At 41.2% G+C, this 22,172-nt stretch overlaps 1 protein-coding gene across 14 annotated transcripts in view; it reads right to left on the bottom strand.

Moving 5' to 3' along the window:
* The window catches only part of LOC141576231 (uncharacterized), a 166,607-nt gene that overhangs the window by 23,594 nt on the left and 120,841 nt on the right, over positions 1-22,172 (bottom strand). For 13 of the 14 annotated variants that reach the window (XR_012504558.1, XR_012504559.1, XR_012504557.1 and 10 more), the window contains 3 exons: positions 6,687-6,872; positions 5,711-5,922; positions 3,971-4,202 (listed from right to left, as the gene is read on the bottom strand). The gene's annotated coding sequence lies outside the window, so the exon portion shown is untranslated. The remainder of the gene's footprint in view (positions 1-3,970; positions 4,203-5,710; positions 5,923-6,686; positions 6,873-22,172) is intronic. The other variant, XM_074358959.1, reaches the window with a different exon arrangement.

Below are 22,172 nucleotides of genomic sequence, written 5' to 3'. Positions count from 1 at the left end.
GTCTATCAGGACAGAGTGACCTTCCCATGAGAGGGCACATGGACATAAACTAAAGGCAGCTGAGCAATGAAAACTAGCAAGACCCTGGAACTCAATCAAGTAGGATCCCTGCCATCCCCCACCCAGGTGCCTCTTCACCTGCATGGACACAATGGCAGAAGACCCAGGTTCTTGTCCAAGTTACAACATCATGGATTCTCACCCATAAAAAGTTACGACTCTATGCTGTCTTAAGTCCTTTCCAACTCAAATATGATACCAATATCTCAGCAGAATGTCTATGTCTCCACTTCCTCTCTTCTATTAGGAGAATATTTCTATGGCCACAAAGCAGAAATCCAATTAAAAATACCATGCACGAAGCCTGATGAAAGTCTGCATAAGAGACTTTGCTCTCACGCTCAGTGAATGAAAACTCAGAAAAAGTGGTCCTTCTCCCTCAGCAAGTGGGAGGTAGCCTGATTGTGTGTGTGTGTGTGTGTGTGTGCGCGTGCGCAAGCGTGTGTGTGTGTAAATGAAATACAATGAATTCTGGGATGTGTACAGATTTTTTTTATGTTACTGTCATTTCATGAGGATGAGACAACCTTTAAAGTAATTTGAATCTAGTGTTCTGAGAGAGTCTCAGGCACTTTTGGTGGAGGAGGGGAAAGGGGCAAGGAAAGGAGGAAAGAAGTAAATGAAGCAAAGGAGTAAGAATACTGCTAGGGAAACACAAGACATTAATTTTGTTCCTACTTGCATCACACACAAATTAGGGACTAGCTTTCCCCCATGTCTTGTCAAGCACTGAGTTGCAGAAGAAGAGGTGACAGCCCATTTCTCACTGAGCTTGTGACTGTACGTGGCATCTTATAGACACAAATCATTTACCCTGATCAAATACTCTAGCAGCAGGCCGTAATTCTATTTTGAGGGACAAAAAAAAAAAAAAAACAGCAGTTCAAAGAGGGTATATAACCTGACAAAAGTCAGAGGACCAGTAAAAAAGAGAGGATGAATTCAAACTCAGATCTGAATGCAAAGTCTGCTCTTCCCACTCCCAGGACTGGAAAATCCTTAACACACAGGATTCCCAGCTCCCCTGCAGTGTTCCTGGCACCAAGCGTTTCCCATGGTGATGGTCTCCAGTTCTCACAGACACAGCGCTCTGTGCAGCCAATAACCTCCATCGGACCTTGATCATCTACCTGCCACGCCCACCAGGCTTCACCATATAGGCAGGAAAGCTGGCTTTCAAGTGCATACAAAGCCACCCCTGGTCTAACCTGGGCTCTTCTGCAGCTTCTCCAGCCTAAAGGCAGCCATGAAACTGCTCACAGTTTGCACATGAGCCACACTACCTCTCTCCATCTCTCTCCCCAACTATACTACTTAGCTATGGCCATTTTGATAATTTTGGAAACAAATTTTTAAAAACAGAAAAGAAAGGATTCTGGAACAAGTACTTAATACTTACAATTTTAAATGACAAGTTACAAAGTGAGTATTTACAAACCAAATCTGCCTTCCTAGCTGTCAGTTTAAACAGTTAAAAAATATAATAGCAAAAAATTCTCACTTACAAAATTAACAAAAACATCAACAATAATCTGGAATCAACTCAAAAACAATGCACATGTTGTACATTAAGAAACTACAGGACTTTACTGAGGGGTAAAGTAAGAGGTGTGAATGTAGAGACATCAACATATTCTATGGAGGAAAGCAGTTTTGTAAAGATGTAAGTTCTCCTAAAGATAATTCAAAACTTACTAAAAAATCCCATGAAAACTCTTATCTGATTTTTTTTAACTTGGGCAAAGAATTTTAGAATTCTTCAGGAAAAATAAAGTCATAATACTAGCCAAGAAAATTTTGGATGGAAGAAAAGAATCAAAACAAATCGCACTGTCAGATATTAAATAAATGTTTACAACATGTAAGATATAGTGCTGGAGTAAGAAAGTAAGATTGACAGAAATAAACCATGAAATCAAAAAGAGATTCTAGTGTACATAAGTATTTTGTACAGGTGGGATTTCAAATCAAAGAGAAAAGTATGAATTCAATAATTGTCCTGGGACAATCAGAGAATCAACTGGAAAGAACAAATTCTATTCCAGTCATAATGACCACAAGAAAAATTACAGATAGTGATGTAAATATTTAAAAGTACTAATAAAAGCAAATACAACTCTTTGCTCATATTAATTCAACTTATCCTCACTATAACAAGTACTATTATCATCTCCATCTTAGAGATTAAAAAAACCTACAGAAGAGATTTATACCATTATAAGAAAGTATTTCTAAGAATAATACCAAAGATAAAACCCAAAAAGAAGACATTTACTATCTTAAGAATATTTTGGGCCACAACAAAAATAAACTTACTGAACAAAATGAAAGGCAACAAATTACAAGAAAAAGCTCTGTGATACATGTTGATGAAGACAAGGGGTTAATGTTCATAACATACAAAGAGCTGTCACAAAGCAACAAGCAGCTCCCTCACTTAAATGTGTGCAATGGACAAAAGGGATCATTCACTTTTTAAAAGTCAGATGGGTAATGAGTGAAAAATGCTCAATACCTCACTGGTCATCAAGTGCAAACTAAAACAATGAAAAAGCACTTTCGCTCATCATATTGGCAAATATTTTTAAAAGATATTCTAGCTAGTGTCCATCTGTGAGAGAACAAACTGTGAGCGACCTTTTTGGAGGACGACATGTCAATGGATATGTAAACTCTGAAAAACGTGTGTACACACAGACTTAACTCCACTTTTAGGAATCGTTTTGTTTAGAAAACAAAATCAGTTCAAAAAGATGTACTCATCAGGGCATTTACACAGCACTGTTTACAATGGTGGGAAGAAAAGCTGAAGAGAAATCATATCCAGCGATAGAGAATTGGTTACATAAGTTATTCTACATCTTTTCTTTCCCCACTGGAGAAGGAATTTCTAGAGTCACTTGAAAGGAGCCTGTGATGAATGTAATTGTCACATCCAGGGACTAAATTTCCGGAAGCCTTAACTAAAGGAATAATCATACAAGATCACAAGAATGTTTGTACAAGAAGGATGCCAGTCCAACATCCTTTCTGACAGTGGAAAATGGAGAAAACTTAAGTGTCCACCATCAAGACAATGACGCGGTAAATCACGGCGAGCTGTGGGCACTGAGGGGGCCGGCGTTTCGGCGTGGTCCAGTTCCTTGTCCACAGCACTCTCCCACCGAAGTTGTCCTTACACAAGAGACCACACCTGCACATCAGGAGACCCCTCCACTCTATCTGAAAGGACCGGGTGAGTCTGCAGTGGGAGGACGTCTATGATATAACCCTGAGTGAATAAAGCGAGCTGCGGAAAACATATAGTATGACCTTATTTTTCCATAAAGCATATATACACACACATTTCTAATATACGTGTATGTACGTATGTGTATATATATATGTCATAGGCATAAAGTCATGAAATATATACACCACATTGTCAACAGTTTTTACTCTCAGGAAAAAAGAGGAAGGGAGGTAGGGGCCTTTTGGTACCACCACAGTTCTCTTTTCAGTATTTAAGTTAAGTATACTTGGAATTTAAAACTTTATTTAAGTCCGAAGTAAAATGGACGATGCATCCACAAGGCAGAATGCTATACTGGTCATTAAAAATCATGCCAGGGGAGATAGAATATTGTAGAAAAACATGTAATAAGCCGAAAGGAAAATGGAGGTCTCCACACAGTAAACAGGCACAGAGTGCTCGCTGGTTTTTATGACAGAGGTGATACACACTGACGAAAAGAACAGAAAATCGATGATAAAGTGTTAATTATTATCTCTGAGTAGTGGGACCATGATAGCCTCTTTTGCCCCTTTTATTCACACTTATTATATTAAATACACATTATTTTTCATCTGAAAAAAAAAGCATTTTTAGATGTGTAGTAAAGCATATTGGAGAAAATACACGAGTACTTACAGAAACAAATATCTAGGAGACACCGCAGCAGTGTCACACAATGTAGAACGGGCGATCTTGAATAACACCGTGCAGTTACATAAGGACCCACAAAGTGAGAGCACCTGCTGTAACAGGGAGTGGCCCCCTTCTATTTGTCAGTTGTGTCTTCAGGGCTGAGGCAGTTCTGAGCACGGCCAGTGTCAGTGCTGGTGTCTGGATGGATGCCACTGGAGGTGAGGGCACCTGTAAGCTGAGAGGAAGAACAGAAAACATCCTCTGCTTTTTCTGTCTTGTTTCTTTGTTACTTTAAAAGAGAGGCATAAATAAGATAAACTGAATCTTCCCTACTGAAATTTCAGTAATGAAACCGTTTTTAAAGTCTTCACAGCTTATATTCTGCCTATACCTGTCTTTCCAACATAGCATCATATTTATTAAAAGTTAATTAACTCAGTTAATTAACTCCCTGTTGAAACCTTCTATTAAAGAACACGAAATGCACTACGTAAAAGCACCACGCCTGCAGTGACTACCTTAGCTGTCTTGACGGCAGTGCAGTCAGCCCCCACTGTACCGTGGCCCTGAGCTCCTGATGCTGGTAAGAGAGCACGCTGCCACCTCAGATGGAGAGAAACTGTGAAAGCATTTTCTGAAGTCAACAACACTGACAAAACATGACTGACAAATCCCAGGCACCTTGGAGGCTGTCATTTTCTGTTTCTGGCTAACACCGGTCAATGAGCAGAACCACCCCTTTCACGAGCCATGGGACTCACGTGGGAAGCAGTTTTGGAGAAATTTCCGGGTATAGAATGTAACCAACTACATGTAGAACTGTGACAAATGAAACGATGCAATACTCTGATTTTGGAAGACACTCAAAATATTCTCCTAAGCCTTAGTAGCTGGAAAGGCTGGGCTTCTCCTAAGCCACTTATTTATTTCACAGCCAGTGAGCATCTCCCACAAACCCTGTTTCCCTGTGTCTGATGGGCGCCTCAGGCACACATTGCTGTCGATCTTATAAGTCACAGGGCAGAGGCGTGTGTCTCAGGCCTGCAACCCTCACAAAGGCTCGCCTCATAGCCTCACTGTCTGAACTTGGCCCCATTTTCTCACCTGTTTACTTGGTATCTGTTCTTCTGTAAGCTACCTAAAATGCTTCTTGGAACAAGTCAGAAGAATGAGTGGGTAGAGAAATAGACAGAGGGGCAGGTGAGAGTTGGGCAGACAAACAGAGGGACTCCAAGAAAAGGGGAACAAATAAAATTTCCCATGCAAAATCCTCTTCTAGTCAGGGAAGAAAACCACCATGGAGAATTGTGAGGAGGCAGGTAGCTTAAGACTGTTTCCTGGACTTCATGAAAAGTCACACCAAGAGATGAGAGGGTAGAATTATAAATAATAAAATAAAAAAAGCATGCATGTTTGAAAAATATATCTACAATATGTACTTTCTAAAGAATAGATTCAAATCAGCAGGGCCCAATAACACAATCCTTGGGTATTTACAGAAGTGAGAATCCCACCTCCAAACCACAAGGCATCCCTTTGGAGCACTGAGAGTCTACCCGGGGCGGTCATAAAGCCGTCACCGCAAAAGCTATGCTATCCTGCACTTACGAGGAATGAGCAGCTGTGCTCGGGCTGCCCACGTGCATCATTTACACCCCACAGCACCTCTACGGGGGGGGATGCCTAGCGAGCCCCGTCTCTGCAGGACAGAAAACAAGTCCGAGAGAGGCTAAGCCGACATACCAGTTCTCCATCTCACAGGACTGGTCACTCCAGAGCAGGACTCGAACTCGGACCCACGATTGTAACCACAGTATTACCGTGCTTTATGTGCTTTTTGTGTGTATAATACATTTGTTTCTGGCATGAAAGGATATTTAATAAATGTTCGGTTGTCTTGTCTATCTCATTAGCTCACAATCAATCTTTGTACTGTTGAATTGTACTCTTTTCCCCTAGAGAAAGGAACAGAAAGAGCGGGGGTCAGAATGAGGTGGGGCTCCATTCTTTATCTGGTACCTCATCTCATCCAAGTCCCCAACCAGGGAGAAGGAGCAAATGTTCTCTTCATCTTTTAAAGAGAGGGCTCCACTGATGGTGACTTACTCAACTCCAAAACCAAGGCTGGGGGAAGGGCACATGCAGCAACCAGAGCAGTATCACGTGTAGGAAGGCGAAAAGAGCTCACGGGAGGGCTCAGGGGGTCAGTCTGATTTAATTTCAATCGACAAAAGAATACCACAGTCTAAAAATACTAGCATGCAATGAATTTGCTCTTTCTTGACATCTAGTAATTTTCCTCAGCCCACATGTAACATTATCATGAACCAGTGAAAGGAAGCGTCTACAGACAGGGAAAATCAAATGCCATAGGCAGGCTGAAACCCAGGCTGGAGGAAAGGAAGAGAAAGGGCATAGTTAAGAAGAGGGGAAAGGCTGGGAAAAAGACATCATCACAAGGACTCTCAAGCATCATCCAACAATCATATAATCATTCATTCAAGAGAGAGTTACTGAGGTCCTATTTTGTGCAAATTGTACAGAGGGCAAAGCAAGAGTGCAGCGTCCATGGTGGCAGTAAGGGGCGGGGCTCAAATACACTTCTGATCCCGGTACCTTGCACACTTGTCCTCAGTATAAAGGCAAAAAAAAATAAAAGTAAAATAATACTATGTAAACTCAACGCATTGTTGAAAAAATATTAAAGAACACCTAATACCTGGACAGACGCACCACGCACATTCCTGGATCAGAAGACAGCGCTTTTGGAATGGCAGTGCTCCCCAGAGCGATCCGTATATTAAACGTGGTCTCGATCACAACCCCATTGGGCTCCTCTGCAGAAACTGACTAGCTGCTGCTACAATTCATATGGGAATTCGAGGGTCTCAGTAACCAAAACGTACTTGAAAAAGAAGAACAACGTGAGAGGACTTGTAATTCTCAATTTCAAACCTTACAACTGGATCTCCAGGTGAGATTAGAAGCCATTTTTAAGTTATTTTTGTGTTTATTCTTATTTTCTAAATTCTCTACAATGAATATAACTGTTACAATAAGTAAAATAAAAAGTAAGGTATCTTTTAAAACATGCACACCGATTCATTCATTGGGAAAAAAATATTTTAACTATACAGAGGTAAACAAATATCTAGTGAAAAAGGACTAGTTAAAAACAAGAGTGCACTTACATTTTTCATAAATTGAAAACTGAAAAGCACAAACACATCAAGTTTCTAGGGAGACCGATGCAACATATTAATAGTTATTTTCAAAAATTCTAATTGAACAATGAAAACTCAAGAAAGGGAAAATCGTGATTGACAGCCAACTGCAAACACATGGAGAGCAAAGGCCTAGAAATCACAGTTCTTTGAACTCTGCTACTAACTCAATAGGAGAGGAAATTCCTCACTGAGGGGACAGTGGAATCCCATGCATAAGACAGGATACACAGTACAAACTGCACTAGAATCGGGGGTGAATTTCTTAGAAGAATTCTAAAGGTAGAACATTGCTGAAAAACTATAAAAACACTGACAGACAGATTAAAACTCACAGTCATATATATTATATAGAAACATATGAAGTCTGCTCCCATGTTGCATAGAAATACAAACATATTTGTTCATTTATGGGCACTGATTACTTTACCCCAGGTAGAATATTTCAACTAAAACAAGTAATCAATAATACACTCCTCTTGTCAAATCTAGTTGATAAGTTACTCTGCTATCTAACCATAATGTGTCTAAGATAGATCTAAAATTATTCAAAAAGTTCTCTGTATGGTTTCTTGAACTCTTCTCAAAATTCCAAGCTTAATTTTAAAATAGATCTGAGCAGTATTTCTATATTACCTTTTCCCTCGTGAAATGAACAACATAGTCCGTTGTCAAAAGTCTGTCCTTACAATGATTCACGAGCACCGTATCCTAACAAAACAGCTGGACAGCAAGGCACTATCCAGACACTGTGACCAAACAAATGAAACACAAGGAAGACAGTGATCCTATTTTGGAGGGCTTATAATCTGTGTCAACACCGGGGTTTTTATTTGATTGGCTTGATGGGGTAGCAAAATAAAATCAATCAAGTACTTTCTTCTTTGAGCATTCTGTAAGTCATGACTGTTTTTAGTGTCATGAACAGGAAAGACTTAAGCATGACTTGATTACGTCAACTAGCAACAATCATCACTGGAGAGTGAGTAATAAAGAAGTTAACTGATAGCAATGCTTCTGCCTACATGAGACCTAAAATAAATCTGCACTGATCTCTGCAAGGAAAATGAGGAGATGAGGTCCACAATGAGAAAACAAACTAGCAAGAAATCAAAAAAGGAAAGACGCTTTCATTAACGATTCCAGGAAGTAGTGGAGCATGGTGTTGAAGAGCACAGATGCTGGGTACAAACATGAGGGGCTGAACTCCCACAGCACTGGGTAGCTGTGACACTGATATGTCAGTGAAACTTTCTGTCTCTCAGTCTCCTATCCATAGACTGGGAACAACAACAGCACCCGTCTCCTAGAACGGTACTAAGAATTAAGTTATTTTATATATAAAAGTTTAAATAAAATACCTCAGATTTTAAATATTACCCCAAAAGCACAAGGAACAAAGAAAACAGAGATAAATTGGAGTTCATCTAAATTTAAAACCTTGCTTCATAGGGCACCATCCAGAAAGTGAAAAAACGACACACGGGAGAAAATTTTTTCAAATCATTTATCTGATTAGGAATTTGTATCTCTGAATGAAAAAAATAAATAAATAAAACCTACAACTCAACAATAAAAAGGCAACTCAATTAAAAAGTGAATAAAGGATCTGAAAAGGTATTTTTCAAGGAAAATATACAAATGGCCAATAAGCAAAATGAAATGATGTTCAATATCATTAGCTGTAAGGGAAATCAAGTAAAGACCACTAGGAGAAACCGCTTCACACTCACTGAAATAAGTTATAATCAAAAAAAATGTAACAAGCAATAATGAGGACACAGAGGATGCGGAGCTCGCAGCCCTTGCTGGTGAGGACGTAACACAGCGTGGTCACTTTGGAAAACAGCCTGGCACGTCCTCAGAGATTTGAATATTTGGTTCCTGAATGACCCAGCAATTCTGCTCTCTGGGCACACACGCAAGAGTACTGAAAACAAATGTCCACATAAAAACTCCTACAGGAATGTTCACGGCGACACTACTCATCACAGCCAAAAAGCAGAAACAACCCAAGTGCCTATCACCTGATGAATGGGTAAACAGTGGGGCCCAGCCATACAGTGGAATATTATTCAGCAATAGCAAAGCATAGAGTACTGACCCAGGCCACAACGTGGAAAAACATTGAAAACGTTACTCAGTGTGAAAGAAGTCAGTCACAATAGACGGTTCCATTTACATGAAATGACTCGATTTACATGAAATTTCCTGCACAGGCAAATCCACAGAGAAGAGTGGCTCCTTGGGGCTGGGGGAGGATGGGGAAGATGGGAATGACTGCTTATGCATACGGGGCTACCTTTTGGGGGAATGAAAATGTTCTAAGATTGAATGGGATGCACAATTCTGGGCATAGAGTAAAAACCGCAGTACATTTTAAAGGGTGAATTGTATTAAAACTGTTAAGAACAAAAGCACCTCGGGCCAGGACCTTCCATAGTAAATGCATATTGCTAACTTTTATTACAGGAAGAAGAAACTGCCCTCAGCATGAAAGCAGGAGATCAGCAAATGTGAGTTAACCGAAATTGGACAAGAGCATTTCACTTGAAACAGTTGCTGAGTGTACACGAAATATTCAGAAATAGGAAAATTAGTTTGACATCACGAAGAAGCATTCTGCTTCAAATGCAGATCAAGGATTCGGCAAGCCCAGCCGCTAGAAATGACCAGAGAAGGAACTTGGTTGTTAAAACAAGCACCAGAGCCAGCAAGGAAAAGGTGGTGAGGAAAGCAGGCGGCCGAAAATCTGGAACAGTTTGCTACAAATAATTTCTACACTGAAAATTCAAAAATAAAATGAAAGTGATGCAATGCTGTGCTGGCCTCACGTGAATGGGCTTCCTCCGGTGCTCGACAGTTCTGTAACCCAGAATGAGAGACTCAGGAGAATCAGCATGGCTCCTGGCAATCCCCAAGGGACTGCCCACCAGCACGCTGACCACCATCATATCTGCCAGGGTAGAACTGCAGAGAAGAGACCAACTTCTGAAAGGCACAGGAAATGTTGACAAGGGAAGAATAGGCTGCGGTCAGTCCTGGGACAGAGGCCCTGTGAGCAGAGGCCAGAAGGCTGCAGGTGAACTGGAGTGGCCCTGGGACAGGAAGGGACCACGGGGGAGCAGATCACAATACTCTTCTGTCTCTCCCTCGGTTAGGAGTGATAAAGCCTGCATCCTTCTCACCTGGAGCTGTGGGTTCTGGCTGGCAGAAGTCGTACCGACATGGAATGAATTACTCAAGACTCTGTGGAAAAAGTTAACAGAGTGAAAGGGAGTAGGGAGCCAACTCCATGAGCCTGACAAATGCTCCCATATTTATTGTGTATAATCAAAGGAAAAAGTCATTAACAGGTGTGTGATAGTAAGCAGGAACCTGTGGAAACGCAGGATGAGACAGAGATTGTAGAATCCACAATGAGTACAAAGGCTTAGTGTATCTTTAGGGAAGTCATGGGGTGAGGGGACAAGATACATTTTTTAGATATGTGAATTACAAAGCAGACCAGCAGACCAGCCAAGTCCTTGTTTTGGGGATAATAGACTATCTAACAGCACACAAGCCCAGCGTTTATAGCTGAGGGCCTGGGTCCTTGCTTTGCAATGAGCAGAGTGCTATCTAAAACCTCAACTATGCAAGCAAACATTGTCTCTGCTTTTTAAGGCAAGAAGACAGGAGTGAGGATGCACAGGCCCCTGCTTGCAAAGCAGTTACTAAGCACAGATTTTTCTTCTTAAAGTTGACAGGCGGCTGTGGTCTGTTATAATTTGTTAACCCAATCATGGGCTCCCACATGGAACCATTATGGAGAACACCCTGGGATGACAAATCCTGGCTCTGGGTCTTTTCCTGCCAGCTTCAGCCACTCTAGCAGGATCTAGACACCTCCCTGAATAATGATCCCACAGAACCACTCACACTCTTAACTCCTGGTGCGTGAAACTTAATTTTAGCTCTACACAACTTAACGTAGAAAAGCTTCAGAAATAAAAGATATTATATTCTTTTTATATCTCATCATAGGACTGATTTTTCTGATTGCTCTAAGCTGCTTCTACTTGGTAAAGCACCTAACTCTGCAGGTGTATTCAGTACATTCCATTGGGCATGACTAGCCAGCTTGGGCTCGCTAACTTCTATTGGTCAAATACCGATACACTTAATTGATTTCATTGTTCATCAATTTCAGCCTGGAGGAAAGGGAGAGTCACTCTGTTCCTCAGCCCACCCTCAACTATTTTCTCATCAGCAACTCAGGCCTCCTGAAAACAAAACAAAGCATTTGTTTCCCTTCTTCTACACTTTCCACAAACCCAACAGGAAACATCATCCTGGAGAAAGAATTCAACAAAAATGTTCAAACAAAAATCTATAAAAACCTGAAGCAACTCCATCTCCGAATCATGATACACAATGACATGAGAGTAAGTGTGTCAGGCACAAAGCATGCGTGAGCCTGACCACCTGATTTCTATTCTTCCAAGGAAGGAAGGTTTTCGTATTTTTATTATCAGTCTTTGTCATTGTTTCTGATTAATCCAAAAAAAATTTATGAAATAATTAAGCACTGCAATAACAGATTTTTGTTGTATCAATTATAGAAGGCATTCAGAGGGGATAGGAAAACCCACATCTGTAAAAATTGCAAAATTTCTTCCCCTGTTAAGAACACGTCTATAAAATGCAACAGAGAATTCAAATTATTGTGGAGAGGAGCAAAAGGCACAGAACCAAAGCAAAGTCATTACTATGAGTCAATTAAAAATTCACTGGACAGACATGCTCAATGCATTCAATGAGTTTTAAAGACTCACTGCAAACCATTCACTTAATGATCTGCAGGCTAGAGGAAGAATTTCCCTCTTTAACAGACAACAGAAATCAATAGGGTGCCCCACCAAACGAGGACCAAAGAACAATCAGTTTTTTAACAGTTCTGATAAATCAGCATGTTCTAAAGATCAAAATCCAGAAATTTTAAACATTCATTCACACCACAATGAAACAAGCACTTAAAACAAACCCAAAGTAACTAAGCACATAGATCTTGTACATAGATCAATGAGAATTTCTTGTTCCGCTGGAAGAAAGAACAAGCTATAGACTTTTACTTGAAAAATAAAACTACTTTTAAGATAACTGCTAAAACACATTTCATCATTCATGTTGCCTTGAAAAATCTGAGGCACTTGTATCTGATCAGAAGAGCAATTCTGAGTAATAGCATTTTACAATTCAGTGCCAGTTTGCTTTTGAAGAAAAAAAGAAAAACTACTGTTTCTCATATCCTGCACAAAGTGTGAAGTGCCTCCCTGCCTCTTTCTCCTCCCATTTTCTAATCTCATGCTCCCCAACCCTTCTGAAACAAGTTTGAGAACCTCGTATTCCCACCTATATGCCAAATGAAAAAAGAATATCAATTTATTTGTGTAAATATATATCTACACCTTGAACTGGAGGAGAAAGTTATCAGAAGTCTATATGGAACTTATTTCTACCTTCTTGAAATCACACACACAAACGTTCACACAGACACAGACACAGACACATACCCCCTGGATTACTGGGCACTTCACAAGCTTAGGACTTCCAACTTCTAGAAGATAACTTTGTAGTTAGTTTAAAATACAAAACTGTCAGCTTTTGAAAGCCTTGATCATCTGCTAAACCATCCAAATATCAAAGAGACCCAATTAGCCTTCTCTGTAGAATGTAATTTCCCATGATGGCAGAACAGACTGTAAGAAGTACTGGATCCAAGATTCGTGTTTATCACTAGCTATGATCGTTTTTAAGCACATTAACAGATACAGAAAAGTATGTCCCAACAACATTAATTCTTACTGAAATAGCATTCGTGTTCAATTGTCTATACAGAGACTAAGACCCATGATGGTGTTAGCTATTTTGTTTATTGCAATATTTATTTTCAAGTGCAGACAAGGAGGGTGTGTATTACTCAGTTGTAGAGCACCTGCTTAGCATGCACAATGATCTGGCTTCAGTCCCCAGTACCACCAAAAAAAATAAATAAAAATAAGTGCATATTTAAAAATAAGAATAAAGTTATAAAAAAAATGCAGACTAAAAACCACTGCAATCTAGGTGCTACAATTACAATAAAAAAACATGTGTTTCTGTCAAATATTGTCTATATGACAATCACAGAAACAACCACAAATCACACCTGACAACCATCACGTGTGATTCTCAGGAACTCTACTATGTAGACATGGATGAGAAACCCGGCACTGTGGATGAGGAGACGGAGCTCAGAGGAGCCGGGGACGCTGACCGTCCTGCTCCCCGTGACACCACGTCAGCCCAGGGCAAGTGCTGACAGAGCTGCACTGAGGGGACACCCAGCTGCATGGAACCTTGGGACACTGGGAAGTCCCAGAAAACACTAAAAATTGTTCAGTGAAAAACCATCTCAAATATATTACACTGTGCCACATCCTTTAACCAGGGAACATGACTGAGACCTTTTTGATGCCTCCGTGTCTTTTCTGCCATCATCAATTATTTTCCCTCTCAGCAGGACCAGAGATGAACTGGACCCCATATGAAGTGCACTCAGATGGAAGAGCTTTTAAAGCTGTTTTATGAAGTTTGTAAGACTCTGTCTATGCCTCACACAGGCGGTCATCCATCACTTCTCACCGGTGTGGATGTACCACCTGAAATCACTCCTTTCTGCTTTTTAAAATCCCTTCATCTAATCCAGACTTTTCAAAAGCAAAGAAGCAGCTCAACCACAGACAGTGGACAGCTTTTCACCAAATGGACTCAAACAGCCCATCGGACTTCCTGGAAGCCCTTTTCGTCTATTAAACCCACTTCCAGGTACTTCATCGTTTTCTGATTGGTGGACTTGGCCTCTGACTGTCCTACTCAGAGAGCTCCCTGTCTCACATCCGGGGGTGGGAGAGGACCCTGCTGTTGGGAGAAATCAGTGAGGAAGGCAGACATTCTCCAGTCAGGTCTGCACGGGTAGAAGTGCCACAACGTGCTCAGAAATCATACCGTCAGCACCCCTGGGCTCCCATGGACTGGTTTCACATTAACCAAACTCATGAGACACTGATGCAAGAAAACCAGAAACTTAACTTTTTAATGTAACAGAAGACGTGAAACTATGAACCAGACTGAAATATCAGAGTTCAACCATGAGTACATTTTCTCCTCCACGGCCCAATCATGGGCAGGCAGTCACATGGCAAGCATGGACAGAAGCAGAGCAGGAAGGGTTTCTAGATTAACTCAATGGACTAAATTTCTGTTATATGAACAGATCTACTGCCTGGAAAACAATTAACGCCAATCACGGTGCACTCTTCGTGGACAGTGGCCGAGACACGACAGTGAGCACTTATGTAACTCTCCATTACCTGTCCTTTCTGGGCTAACTGATGCACAGAGGTACAGAGATCCAGGGATGCAGATACCCCTAAACACCCAAAGCCCATCTCTGTGAGCCTCAAAACCAGACAGCCAGGGTTTAAATACCAGCTCTGCCACTTACCAGTTCTGTGACTTTGGCCAACTTACTTACCCTCTGTGTGCCTCAATTTCCGCACTGTAAAACTGGGATAACAATCAAACCTTCCTTACTCGCTTGTTGAGAAGATTGAAGGATTCATTTCTGTAAAACTCTCAGAAAAGAATGTAGCACATTTTTGGTGCTCAACAAATGTCAACTTAAGATTAAAGTGATTTACAAGTCTCCCTTCTAATCATCTTCTGTGTTTCCTGGCTAGTCTAAGTCCCAAAGAAAATCCTTACTTCTCCTTTTATAAACTCTTGGGGAGCACCCTTCTGTTCCATCCCACCACCTGTTTAAACTGCAGGAGGGGATGCCTCCTCCCCACTCCTCTGGGCCACGGAGAGTGCTTCTCCCTTCACACCCCTGATCACTGGCCCACAGCTAGCCCTCGTCACACTAACAGAGTGAGGTGTGAGTCCGGGGAGACAAGTAGGGCATGTGAAACCCTTCCTTTCCCTCCAGTGTTGGCCACCCTTGGGAAGTACCTGGGATGCTCAGCTCCATGGCAGGACAGCCCTGTCCATGAAGGGGCAGATCCTCTCAAGGGAAGGCTCGCTGTGGCCCAGAGCTACCTGGGACAGGGTGAATCTCTACTTCTGGGACACAGTATCATGACACGCATTTTCCCACAGCCCTGAAGTTCATGGGGAACGTGGCTTCATCAGTAACAAAGAAGACATTTATAGGCTGCCTACTCTTTTGTATCATCTCTCAGTTGGCTGCTGAAGACAACATGTGTATAAGTATTGGATCCCCTTAAGCCCCAACATATATGAAGTAACAAAAAATTCTGTGGCTTAACGTTGGTTCAGGGTGACTGTGTAACAGTTCTGACTCTGCTGATGCTAAATTATGGGTATAGGAACTATAGAACCTCCTCAAATATGTTTCATCATAAAACCAGCTTTTCTTATTTTCCTGTTTCTTAGTAATTGCCAAAGAGTATAAGATGATGGCTTCACACAAAACAGCAGCTAAAGTTTATGAGCCCTCTTGAGATACCCACTGTGCTAAACTCTTTACATAATTTCTAATTCTACAAAGCAGATACGAGCGTCCCCATCTCACAGATAAAATCAGAACGAACTGACTCAGGCTCACGTGGCTCAGTGGCAGCACGTGCATGCAAACCCAAGTCAAAAATCTACACCCCTTTGTATATGTACCAAATCTCCTACCACCAATTAACAGACAGCGGCGGGGTCAATACTCAGGGAACTCAATACACTTTTCAGCTTTAAGGTGCTCCAGAGGCCGCTTCTAGCTGTTTTATAAAATCCCGGCTCACTGGTTTCTAACACTGGAAGAAAAGTCCGATTTTGCCATTGTTTGCACAGCAAGTCTGAAATGTTCACAGTGAGATGACAGAATAAAACTAAGATATAAGCAGGATAATTTTTCTAGGTAGATAGACATAATGGACACTGTGCTATTCTGAAGCATTAAGCAAAGAAATCAAAATAAAATAACGTTGTTTAAGCCTTCTTTTACAAACAGGAAAATTAAGACTGTAAGAAGGTGCAACAGCGCCACCTATGGCTAAAAAGACCTTCCAGGTTGCTGGGAAACATGCAACACAAAAATTGCCTGTAGGATCAGAAACGAGAATCAGATAACTAAAAGCTTATATACCACATACTGCACTTTGCTTCGGGGGAAGAGAGGGGTATTCAGTATTTAATCTGATAATGCTAATACTCCTGAATATAAACAAAATACATAGGCTCATGGAAACTCATCTTAGAAGAGGAAAGAATACAGTCCAGCAACTTCATTTTACAGGAGGGGAGACTGAGACCTGGGATCTGTCCTGCTGGCAATCCGCAGCAAAGCTCTCCTAGGCCTCACGTCTTGCACTGTAGCAAAAACCAACAGATCTTTACTAGGCCTATATTCATAAAAGTCACGTCTGTATTTTTCCAACAGTAGGTAATCTAAGTATCTTGCAAAATACTTCTCAAAGAGCCAGGAAATCATACAAGTTTGTTGAAATACAGAAACATTTATTTACATATTAAAACAGCATGAGCTTTATTCTCTCTATAAAAAAAGTGACGTGTCAAATCAATATTTTGATATTTTAAACCTGTTAAGAGTGCAGGAAAAAATCAAAATTTTCTTTAATCACAAAAGAGAGAAGCTTATTCCCTGAAAATGATCAATGTGGATTTTTCTAAACTTAATGGATCTGGTCAGAATCCCATGAATTTAAAAGTCTGAGTGGATGGTTACACGGCAACATGAATTCTGAGTTGTAACAATACATATTCTGTGTAAATAATCTTCAGGGTCGTCTGCTTAAGGCAATTTAACTAGTCCCTGTCTCACTAGAATGATACAGATTTCATTAAAACTTCATACTGCATTAAAAAAAAATGAATCCTTGTTACTTTAAACCATATTCATATATATCATATATTTACATATTGAATATGCATCAGAAATAAGCCACCCACTTTAGTATTCAGAGTTGATCCTTCTAAACTATCTGTCATTGTGACAGCACATTTTTATTAAGCACCTCTTGGGTGCTTTGTATACAAGGCGTCTAACACTCACAGTCTGACAAGTTAAACGATATTACTCAAATTTCACAAATGAGGAAGTGTACTTAAGCCATGAAAACAACTTACATATTCATCATCAGAAAGAAAAGAGTAAAGATTTTACTTACAATATTCACTGACAATCTTTTCTTCCATACTAAGACTACATAAAACCAATTCAGTCTTTGTAAGTATTTCTGTCAATAAGCGCCACTAGAGAAAAACAAGTAACATCATTAGCAATGGTTGGACTTTCAAAGCCCACTTCTCTTTTGCACTATAATTTTTTTTAATGTTTTGTTTTTAGTGCTTACAGAGCACTAAAATAAAAAAATATATTAAATTTTTAAGTCATTACCTGAGAATAAATCATTTGTGAAAATGTACAATTTTAATTTAGGCCACTCTGTCTCACATTCTCACTGGTGTCTCTGCTTTGAAGGCCTCATCAGGCTGAGATCACTAAAATCGGCCATTTATGGACTCACAGGAGTTCGGGAAACCACTCAACGGGAGGCTGATTAGAGGAGCAATTAAGAATGCATCCTGTGAAGCCTGGGTTCCAGCACTGAGCTAGCCACCGCCAGCTGCATGTGATTTGGGACAAGCTGCCCCATCTCTCAATCCCTCAGCTGCAAAAAAGGAGACAGTGATACCTACCCTCAAACACCTACTATGAAGTAAAACATGAGGAAAGCATTTTAGCCTTAGGTAGGTGTCCACTCACATCGAGTTTGGTCATTATGATGATGAGGATGGCTTTTAATAAATTAAGCTAGACCAAAAAGTAGAAATCACCATAAAGGAGAAATATTTTAAGTCAATGAGCATTTCCTTTAGGATGGATTGCAGAATATTCTATTGAATTTTTTAATAAAACAAGTTTTGTCTATTAATTATAGATTTAGAGGTTCATGGACAAGTCTCCAGAAAAAGAATTAGAGGCCTCTAACCTATGAATACTAAGAAAGTAAAGTTTAAAAAAATTCAGGGGGAGATTATACCTCATTTGGGAGAGTATGTGCTTAGCATGCATGAGGCCCTCACTTCGGTCCCCAGTAACTCCATTTAAAAACTTTTTTTTTTTTTTTTTAAGAAATGGAGAATTAAAGCAAAAAGATGGAGGAATACAGAACTTTTTTAGAGACTCAACTCAGATGTAAGATGGGGAATAAAACATCCATTTCTCAGAGGATATCTTGAGAACTATGTAAACTGGATCTGAGATGTCTAGTCTTTTAACATTATTCATGAATTCATATTACCAAGTCTTGAAACTACCTGATAACACACAGTGGTTATAGTGATCCTAACAACTGCCAACACGGATGGAGCTCCGGCTAGGACTGCTCTGTTCTGACATCTCTGCCCCTGAGGCCTCACCAGGCTGAGAGCACTAAATTCGGTCATTCATGAACATCTCGTGTAAGTCCTCCATTTGTGCTTCTCACTCCCCCCTCACCAGCCCCTCTGAGGGAAGCACTGTTATCATCTTCCCCACCCGCAGATAAGGCCACTGAGGCACAGACTAAACCCGTTCCAGGTCACATTGGCATTAAAGGACATCTGTATTTCTGCTGTTATGCTTTTGACAAAGGAATCTGAGATATCAATTCAAGGGAGACTGTTAAATAATCAAGTCTGTCTGGTCTTCACCTCAAAGAGCAGATACTATAAATTCCTGATGTAGGATGAGGCTGCCGCCACAAACTGACTCAGCTTGAAATTAATATCCAAGATGAAGCAACGGATACACGTAAATACTCACGATTGTCAACTCCGCTCACGGGTCTGTGCCCTTCACTGCCTGAACGGGGGTGAAATCCCCACCCGTGTCAGGGAGGGAAGCGCGGCTCTTCCAAGTCTCACCCAGGCTTCATGGGCTGTTTCCCCCAACAGAATATCCTCAACGATTAAAAAGCTCTCAAGATTTTTAAACCATGCAAACCTGAAAGACATTTCTGCAGATGGAGCACTTTCTCAGGTTTAAACCTTTTTTGCATACAATTAGCAAGGGGGAAAAAAGAAACATGGCTGCAAAGTCTCTGAGCCTCACCACTCACCGGAGTAGAACGGCCTCGGCACAAGATGACTCTTCACATTGCAGGATGAGAACAAAATAAAGCCGCCCCAACAACAGGCACTCCCAGAGACAGCGCTCAGCAGTCTTCTGCACACTCACGGTTGTGCAGCCCTCACCACCATCTATTCCCAGAACACTTCATCACCCCAGAAGAAACCCCCTGTCACTAGCAGTCACTCCTTCATCCGCCTCCACCCAGCGCCTTGCAACCATCACCTGCTCTCTGCCTCTGCATGTGCCTATTCTGGGCATTTCAGATCACTGAAATCAACAATATGTGGCCGTTTGTGTCTGGTTCCTTTCACTTAACATGCTGTTGTCAAGGCTCGTCCACGTTGAAGTGGTATCAACATCTCTCTCTTTTTTTTTTTTTTTTTTTGAAAACGTTAAAGTTTATTAGAAGGTGGTAAGTACTATCAAACAGAGTAGAGTGGAGCATAAGGAATTGGGTTTCAAAGGGAAAAGGGCGGGTTGAGCAGTCAGGGTGGACTTCCCAGAACAGGTGGCCTTTTTCATCTTCCCCTTTATTTATTTTTTCTTTTTTATTCACTCTTACGTCTCAATAATGTTCCACTACATGTTCATCCATTCAGCAGCTATGTATGGACGAAGTCCAGAAGAATGAATGTTAACAGGTGACTAGCAGAGATGGCATTTAAGCAAAGGGCAAGATGTGCTTTAAATAAAAGAAGCCAACAAACAGAGGCACAAGGAAATTCAGTGCGTTTCTGAGCAAAGGGCATGCTTACTTCGGCAGGACTACCGTGCAGGGCTGGGGCAGATATTGTCAGGAATCACGGTGAGGGAGTCAACTGAGAAGACTCCCCACTGCAAGCAGCTCAGCCAATTCTCCTCCCTCATCCTGTATTTTTAGAGCCATGTTTCTAGGTTTCTCTTATTTCAAGTAATAGCACTTTAACTACACATCTGATCATCTGCATCAGACCACCTTACATCCAAGCCACAGAAAATCATTCACTGACCAGAGCAGTTCCATGACATAATGGTGATTGATCAGGGAGTCATGCAGCATCCCAGCCTGCAGGCACAAACCCCACATGTGCCCTGGTGATGTCCGGAAAATAAAATGCATGGAAATATCTCACTGCTGGTGCACGACATCTGCCCCCAAATAGCCCCAAAATCATGCTGGCAAAGCACTACTCAAACCTCTTACTCCAAAAAAAAAAAAAAAAAAAAACCTAAGAAGGCAAATTTAGGCTCTTCCATTGAAAACCAGGAAACATCACTGCCAGTATCTGAGATGGAATGCTCCTGAGTTCAAAAACCACTGTGCAGTCACTTTTCAAACATGAAAGGCACATATGTATTCCACATAGATGATATTACAGTAGGATTTTTCTTTTCAAAATTTCCAGTTGCAACATTAGCACAAGAAAGCTAATGTTTCAGCTTTAAAAAAAAATCAATTATCTTCCACTTTCTTAATTTTGACCCTATTATTATTTTATAAAGGGAGCTATGCTGCATATTATAAACCGTTTGGCTTCTGCAAACAAGACCTTTATGACCTCACTATTTCAGAGCAAACTTTAATGATGCTTTGAGAGGTGGGGCCAGGGGCTCTCACTAACAGCTCTTTAAATACTGACAAGGATGTGCCATTAAGTAATGCAAAGGCTCTAACTCCACATTAACTCAGAAATCAAAGAAACTGCACCAAAGCCTTACTTTAACATTTTTATATATTCCTATTCTTTTGAATATTAAAGTTCTTAAAAGATATGATTTTTTTTGAGAAAGACAACAGCTGTATCAAATTTCCTCTCACCAATAAAGCAATCTTTATCAAGAATAAAAACCCCCATGGAAATCCAAAATATGGGACGTTTCTAGCTAAGTGAACATGCAGATCTGAACACAAACCTAAATCCTATCAGATCTCACTCGAATGAGCTCAACAAAGTCCTGGGCTACCCTGGAACTTAGCTCTTCTGTTCCAAATATTCGCTGAGCTAAGATCATCACACAAGGCAGGGAAGGAGAGAGGAGGAAAGTCCACCTGGCGACCTCCATCTGTTTTCTTCCAGCCAAAAGGCGCCGCTAGGGTGGCCCTGCTAACAAGCCCTCCCCATAAGGAAATCCGGCATCCACACTGCCCCTGCCATCCCCAAGCAGCCCCGATGCCCCTCTCCCACTGGTCACCTTCCAGCCTGTGAATGGCCTTCTAATGATCCCCCAGTTGGTGGCACCCTCCCCCTCTTCCCCGCTACACACACACACACACACACACACACACACACACAGAGCAAGGGCAGCCTTCCCAAAGCACAAATTTGATTACATCACCCCCACTTCAAACCCTTCAGAGGCTCCCTGGTAGAGTTCTAGCCCCACCCCTGACACTGCTCGCCCAGCCTCACTTCATTACCCAGGTCCCCAGTGACCTCAGGGGCCCCCTGACCTGCTCCTACTTCCCACATGCCTCCAGGCTCCTTTTGACTGTTTCTCAAGGAAGCCTTCCCTCCATCCAACCTCCGCAATTTTTTCCTCTGTTCCTAGAACATTCTAGGCTAAGTCAACTTCTGACACTGCTAAGCTCCCAAGAAGCAAATACAATTTGCTTACTAATGTGGGTCCATCCTCTCTCCCCTAGACACTCAGAAGTGCGCGTGTTATGAATAAATGAATGAAGGGGTGGGTCTCAAAGGGAAAGACAGACCGGCTCTCGTCCGTCCTGACCACTTCTTTCTGTAGAATTTCAGAAGCAAAACCAGAAGTACCTTTCCTGAGGGTCACTTCCTGCTGACACACTTCACTGCCTCCTGTGTCAGTTCTAGTA

This window comes from Camelus bactrianus, chromosome X (genome assembly GCF_048773025.1).
Source record: "Camelus bactrianus isolate YW-2024 breed Bactrian camel chromosome X, ASM4877302v1, whole genome shotgun sequence".
NCBI lineage: Eukaryota > Metazoa > Chordata > Mammalia > Artiodactyla > Camelidae > Camelus > Camelus bactrianus.
Note: the sequence above shows the minus strand (reverse complement) of the source record. Positions and strands in the feature narration are given on the sequence as shown.